This window comes from Mus caroli, chromosome 12 (genome assembly GCF_900094665.2).
Source record: "Mus caroli chromosome 12, CAROLI_EIJ_v1.1, whole genome shotgun sequence".
Classification (NCBI taxonomy): Eukaryota; Metazoa; Chordata; class Mammalia; order Rodentia; family Muridae; genus Mus; species Mus caroli.
In genome coordinates this window covers 80,236,356-80,244,313 of record NC_034581.1, presented here as the reverse complement: position 1 = coordinate 80,244,313, position 7,958 = coordinate 80,236,356, and the positions used below count along the sequence as shown (strand labels likewise).

The 7,958-nt window shown below is 43.5% G+C and overlaps 1 protein-coding gene across 11 annotated transcripts in view; it reads right to left on the bottom strand.

Moving 5' to 3' along the window:
* Window positions 1–7,958, bottom strand: part of Ttll5 (tubulin tyrosine ligase like 5) — a 225,771-nt gene that overhangs the window by 209,405 nt on the left and 8,408 nt on the right. The gene's annotated exons all lie outside the window — the stretch shown is intronic.

The following is a 7,958-nucleotide window of genomic DNA, read 5'->3' as shown; positions in this document are numbered from 1 at the left end:
AAAAAAAAAAAAAAAAAAAGAAACAGAAATCCGCATGCACAAGAGAGATGGTATGCCAGTTTGCTTTTGCTGCTGTAACGAACAAGCTCGGCAGCTTAAACCCAAATCTGCAGCCTCCTTGGTAACACAGACCCTACTCGTCTAAAGCAAGGCTGTGATCACCAGGCTCTGCTCCCTTCTATGAACTCCAGGTAGGATCTGGGCCCTTCACTTTTCCAGCGTCCAATGGCCACCTCCCCTCAGTGCTTTGTGGCTTATGCTCCCTCTCTGACTTCCAAAGGCAACAACGGCAAGTCTAGTCTTTTTTCACCTTGTATCACTCTGGCCAGGTTGGCTTCTCGTTCCATGTTAAGGAACCCTTTGGTTGCATTAGACTTGACACTCCGGGATAATCCAGGGTAATCTTCTTACTTGAAGGTCGACCAATTAACCACTTTAATTCCCCTTTACCATAAAAGGTTTATATCCATAGGTTGCAGAGATTAAGATACACTGAGCCTACCATAACCACTCTCTGCTCCCTAAAGATTAACACTCCTCTTTATTGGGAAATAAATTCAACCCTTTCCAACATCCCTGTCAACTCAACCCAAAGTCTAAAACTGTCATTCAAATGTATCGGCTAGATATCCCCTAATTTCATCATCTAAATCATAAATCAGTATGATTCACCGTGGGGCAAAACTGCTCTCTATCAGTGAACCTTCAACAAATGATTTGCTCCTGAAATACAATGAACAGAGCTCCAGCTACATGAAGACTGGTTCACGCTGGGAGAGACTTTGAGGAGGAAAAAGTCACCGCATGGGTTCATAGATTCGAAACCTGGCAAATTGAAGTCCCATTTGTCGCCAGGTCTTCGAGCCAGGCTCCGTGACTCACAGGTCTGCCCTAGGCCTGAGGCTCCACCTTGGGAGTAATCCTTCAGCTGAGTCCCCTGCCTGGGGCGCGTGGTGTTCTCACAGAGCGTCCCTTTCCCCTTAGGTTGTCCCACTCAGACTAAGCTGGCAGTGTGTTTGCTGGTAAAACATTCCTAAGAATCCTGCAGGTCCCTCCCTCAGACGCGGCCTCACGCACTCAAGGGGGCCTTCCAGAGAACCCTCCCCGGCAATCTTCTGTCACAGCGCTCCATGCCACTGGCTTACAAGCCCACATCCTTTGCCACCCTGAGCCCACAGCAGGCCTAGTCCTTCCCACTGCCTGCCATTCTCACTCCTCTCCCTCCCTCCAAGGACCTCCTGGCAGTCTCCTTATCTTCTGGGTTGATCAGGAGCTGAAATCCCACCTATACCCTCACTCCCCTTTGAATCCACCACAGTCACAGGTCATGGGAATGAGGAGCTGTCATCTTTGGGGGACTATTTATCTGCCCACCACAAACAGGAACTCTAGCTAATGACTGTAGAAAGCGCAGCGGTGTAGTTCTCAGTTGGTAGACCACTAGCAAGTATGAAGCCCTGGGTAGATTCCGCAGCACTACACAAACGGGTATGGTGTGGTAGTGCACATTCGTAATCCCAGCACCTGGGAGACAGAGGCAGGAGGATCAGAAGCCCAAGGTCATCGGCTCCATATCAAATTCAAGGTCAATCTGGGGTAAGCTTGCCTCAAAAAAGTTAATTAATTAAATGGAATGAGGGCAGCAAGCATCCCACGACTTCTCCAACAGCTCAGGGACAGAGAGACACTAACAAGGCCAAAGACTCACACCACACAGACAAGGACTAACTAACTACACACCCATCTGCTGTGCCACTCCTTTATCTTGCCCAAAGATGTTTATGACAGATTTAGGAAAGTGAACGAAAATTTAGATCCTTTAATTATCACAACTACTGTCACTCACAGTTCCACTCCTGCACAAGCCAAGCAAGCCTGCCAGGTGTCTCAGGCCTGGAGCCCCAACACTCAAAAGATGAGGGCAGGAAGACGCTTAAGTTCAAAGCCTGTCTGAGGGACAAAGCGAGACCTTATTCAACAAAAGCTAAAATAATTTTTCAAATTTAAAAACAGTAAGAGCCAAAGCGTTATCAAACATAGCTCCCTCTGGAGGCATGAACGGTGCCCACCTCTGTGCGGGCCTCAGCACCATGCCACCGGGAAGGACCAGCAGGGTGCGGGGAAAACGGGAGCCTGCTTACTTGAGGATGACAGAAGGAGAAGTAGGAGGATGGCGCCACAGCACAGCCGCCAGGGCTGTGTCACTTCCTGCCCACAATCTTTCATGAATTACATGGTTTCTAGCCTCTACTTTCCCCCCTGTAAAATGGAGTTGACAATAACATTAGTTACCTTACAGTACAGTTGCAAATGCTACCTGAAGCTGTAGAACAGCTGCTACATAGTAAAAGTTACTTTGATATAGTTAAAAAAGCTAGTATATAGCAGAATAAAGACTATATATTTTTAATATTTGTTATCATACATAGTAAATCATATATCTGATATAGCAAACAAATTGAGTGAGTGAGTGAGAGAGAAGGGGGGGGTGCATGTGCATGTGAGAGCAGGGTGTGAGTGCCCAGAGGCCAGAGGTTCATGTCAGGTGTCCTGCTCTGCTACTTTCCACAGTCGTCCATTGAGACAGGGTCTCTCACAAGACCTGGAGCTTGGCTCACAGCCAAGAAGCCCTAATAATTCATATGCCCCACACAGTGTTGGGGTTTAAAGAGCACACAGCCATGCCCAAGTTTTGTGTGACTGCTGAGGATACAAACTCATGCTTGCAAGCATTTTTAACCACTAAGCCATCTCCCCAGAGTCCACTTAGGGGGCCCTAAGGATCAGATCCAGCCTAAAGACATACTCTTTGACCTTTGGTTTTAAATAAAAGTGATTTAGAATTTAGCTTAGAGAACTGAAAACAACACATACAAATCTAGCCTCTCAAAAACCTTTGTATGTTGATGTAATGGGGCCATCACAGTTAGATGTTATTTCTGAGTGGGCCTAGCATTTAAGTTAGTGGGCTGAGTAAAGCAAACCACCATCTCCTATGGGGATGGGCATCGTTCAGTCCATGGAAGGCTTAATGAAGGGAGTGGAAGCACTATTCTCCTTCTCTCCCCGCTTCTTCTCTCAGATACTCTTAAGCTAGAGTCATAATGCAAACTGAACCTACCCAACTGCCCAAGAAGAACCATATAGTCATCCAGGTGAGAACAAGAGGGAGGACCTGATCCTTGGCTGCCAGCACACTGCCAATCTCCTGCTTCTCAACCTGTGCGGTAATTTCACATCAACTCTACACAGGACAGAATTTTCTTCTTCTGTAAATGCTCACATGTACCCCAGCAAGCAACATGAAATGGTAGGACCCCGAAACTCCGAGACTGGCTGCAACAGAGCAGACAAAAACAAGGAACCAACTGATAGCACAGAGGTACCCTAGACAACAGAGACATCCCTAAGGGAGTTAGAAAAAACAGCATGAGGCAGACCTGGAGAGACTGCTCAATGATTAGGAACACTGGCTGCTCCTGGACGGGATTCGGAACTAGTTCCCAACACTCACACAGTAGCTAAAAACAGCTTGTAACTCAGATTCCAGGGGGACTAGTGCCCTCTTCTGGCCTACACCGGCACTTCACACATATGGTACACTCACATACAGTCAAAAACACTCAAACATAAAATTAAAAAGTAAAAAATAGCATGAGGCTGTGACTGGTATTACACACCTAATATCCTAGCACATGGGAGGCTGAGGCAGGAGGATCTAGAATTTGAGAAAATCCGAGGCTACATCTACATATACTGTCTCAAGAAACAAAGTATGCAAACAACACAGTAGCACGGGAACCTAGAGAGAAGATATAAGTGATACATGTGCTTTTCCAAATGTATTGAACAGAGCCAGGAGAGAGCTTAGCCACCTGAATTCAATCACAGGGGTCAACTCCTGAAAGTTATCCTCTGATCATGCACGTGTGCACTCACATTCTCTCTATATAGGCACAAATAAACACTTTAAGATACCAGTGTAAACTCTTCCATGATTCATGGTGTAGTAATATTTACTATCAGAAAATTTGTTCCACACCCAGATTCGGGAGGACAGTATTCACCAACCACGGCTGACTGATGAGTACTTGCCACGGGACCAGAATAACACAGGGCCAGATGTTTTATTTTACCTAACTTGAATTAATTACATTTAAATTTTTAAGATGGAATACTTAATAAACTAGTATGCCCACACAAGTCTGAACACCCAGCACTGAGGAAGTAGAGCTGGGGAGCACAAGTTCAGAGTCATGCATTGGCAATGTCCAGGTCAGCATAGGCTCAACAAACAAACAAACTTAGCTAATAAACTGAATGCTTGATTAGCTTTGGAAGTCAGGGGCTGGAGTGCAGCTCATGGTACAGAACACTATCTGTATGTAGAAGGCCCTGGGGCTCAATCCCCAGCAACTAAATATAAAAGCAAAACAGACAAGAGGATGGAAAGTTCCAGAGCAGCCCATGTGGCATAGTGAGGCCCTGTCACAACAAATATTAGAAAACACCTTTGAGGGGCTGGAGAGATGGCTCAGAGGTTAAGAGCACTGACTGCTCTTCCAGAGTCCTAGCAACCACAAGGCAGCTCACAGCTATCTGTAACTCGGGTCCCAGAGGATCTGACACCCTCAGACAGACATGCAGGCAGAATACCAGTGCACATAAAAATAAAACCTTAAAAACAAACATCTTTGAAACAACTCCATGAGTTTACTTTTTCAACTACAATGTTCATGAAGTCTAAACTGAGATACAGAGTAACTGTAAAACGCATACTCAATATAAGAATATTATGAGTTTCTTTATATTGAGTAAATGTAAAAATTATATTAGAATTATTGGGTTAAATAAAACACATTATAAAAGCTCAATTCACCTTTCCAACTTAAAACCGCCCACGTATCTTCCAATGCTAGTCTATGAAAATATAAACTTACTGAATGGACACTTTAGGTAGACTATAAAATGATGCTCATCCTATGATATATTTACTGTCATTTGGAAATACCTGTGTTACCACTGAAAAACAAATCCTATTTACATGTGAAAGTGTATACAACCAGGAAGGGGCTTGACTATGAAAGGAATAGCCATGTTCCTGGAGTATTTCCCAAATAAAGCATAGAAATCATACTAAACCAAACCTTAAAAGCCAACTCAAGAAACCGTCAGCAGATAAACACAACTATGAAACCAGCACAGGACACTACAGGATCCGCAGGACATAGCTAGTGCCCCAGATAACTCCTCAGAGGAATTTCACTATTTAAGATCTGAGCAGAGACACCACATGACCTACCATTTTAGAGAAGCAAAAATATTACAGATTGATTGTGTTTAATAATTCAGAAAACCAAGTCTGATGGTGGTGCACACCTCTAATCCCAGCACTTCAAAGACAGAGGTGGGTAGATCTCTGTGAGTTTGAGGACAGTATGGTCTACAGAATGAGTTTCAGGACAGCCAGGGATACACAGAAACTCTGTTTCAAAAACCCAAACAAAAATAATAATAATTATTCAGGAATCCAAAGCATACTTAGCAAAAGTCATTTACATTAAAAGTTAAAAAAAATTAAACCTAAAGGAACTTAGAGAAATAAAGAACAAAACTTTATAATATATAGTTGAAACAAATTTAATAGCTTTTTCCTTTTTTTTTTCCAGACAGGTCTTGCTATGAAGCCCTGTTCTCCAACTGAAAATCCTCCTGCCTTAACCTCCGTCCTCTAATCACAGATATGAATCATCAGTGCCGTAATCTACGGAAATGAGGATGAAAGACACCGTGCGTTCCAGAAAACTCTAGTAGCTTCAACACTGGATGGCAAGGCTGATGAATATTAGTTTCCACTAAATGGAAGCTACTCCAAGAAAAAGAAAAGGGAAAAGACAAAGAAAAAGACACAGGTCTGTTTCCTGCCGTGGAACGCACAGACAGTTTTTAACAGGACAAGCGCACCAAGAGCAGCGCACTGTAAGGACACTGGACTCACTCACTTCTGTTGTCACATTTGTCATTTTGGGTCAAATCATATTTCAAGGATTTTCTCAGCAGTCTTCGATCATTAAGGCTTCAGAGAAAATGACTAAGTCTTGTTCCTTTAAAAGGTAGCCTAGCAACTCACTGAGGGATTAGAGCACAAGGACCCTTGGGAAGAGAGAAACACTCAAATCCCAAAAGCAAGTCTACAGTTCTCTCTGAAATCGCTTATTATGGGTCATTTAAAAATAGAGCAGCTCCTATTCGGCAAGTAGGATAAGCAGCCTAAGTTTTGATGGCCCGCTATGTGCCAGACATTGAACAATCTCATTTGATCCTCATGATGCATTCAAGACAGAGACTGTCCCCATTTAACTAACAGTGAAACTGGCAAAAGTGAAGTAACCTGTCCGAGACACACTACTTCATGCTGACGCTGAAATGTAAATGAATGACCAAGAACACAAAAACAGACTCTCTGCCACACAACCAGACAGTGCTGATCCATATTATCATAAGCTGTGAGTAGGTATAGCTTAACCTTGAGACTCAGAGCTCAATCTATCCACACCTCAAAGGCTAATACTTCAGAGATGGCAAAGTTAATCCTGAACAACCAAAACAATCCTGAAGAACAAAGTTAAAATATTCAGTTCCCTATTTTGAAACTTACTAGGGGCTGAGTGTGGCTTACATGCCTGCAATTCCAACACTCAGCAGGGCTGGGAGATAGCTCAGCAATTAAAAGCACGTGCTGATCTGCAGAGCACCTAGACCCAGTTCTCAGCACGTACACAGTGGCTCACAGCCATCTCTACATCCAGTTCTAGGGGATCCATGACTTTCTTCTGACTTCTAGGGCCCTACACACACATGGAGTGCATACACAAATGCAGGCAAAATGCCCACACATATAAAATAAATTAATCTTTTTTAAAAAATGTTTTTAAAAAAATGTTTTTAAGAGATAGAGGCAGGACAATTGGAGTGAGTTCAAGGTGAGCCTTGGCCACAAACCAACCCTGAAACCAGCCAGAACTGTGTGAGACCCTGCCTGTTTTTTGTTTTGTTTTAAGACAGGGTTTTTCTGTTTAACTCTGACCATCCATCCTGGAACTCACTTTGTAAACCAGGCTGGCCTCTAACTCATGTAGATCCACCTGCCCCTGCCTCGCAAGTGCTGGAACTATAGGTATGTGCCACCATGCCTGGCAAGAGACCCTGTCTTAAAAGAAAAAAGTTCATTACAGTGGGTAACCAGAGCTACATGATACTGGCAGAAGAGTACTGGACAAGGGCTGGAGAGATGCTCAGTGTCTAGAGCACTTGCTGGTCTGACAGAGGACCTGAGTTCGGTTCCCAGCAGCCATATGGCAGCTTACAACCACCTGTAACTCCAGTTCCAGAAGATATGGCATGCTCTTCTGGTCTCTGGGGACACCAAACACACACATATTCCACTCACATGCACGCAGGCAAAACATACATACATATAAAATAAAAACAAATTTAAAAATGTCTAGACTAATGGCCTGTTAAGAGTACAGAATCAGGTTGGAGAGATGGTTCATCAGGTTAAGAGCACTGAAGACTCTTCCAGAAGACCCGGGTTCAATTCCAAGCACCAAAATGGCAGCTCACAACTATCTGTAACAGACATACATGCAGGCAAAACACCAATGCACTTAAAATGAAAAACAAAAAAAAGTTTAAAAAAGAGTACAGAAACAAATTCATAAATGGATGGTCAAGTGATTTTGACAACAGTACCATTTAATAAGAAAAGATACTCTCTTTCATCATGCTGAGACAACTTGCTAATAGAGGAAAGAAGGATGGCAGACACGGTAAGAAACAAACTCAAGATGAACCAAAGACTATTCAGCTCTGAATATAAAATACATAGAAAAATTCAATTTAAGCCGGGCGTGGTGGCGCACGCCTTTAATCCCAGCACTCGGGAGGCAGAGGCA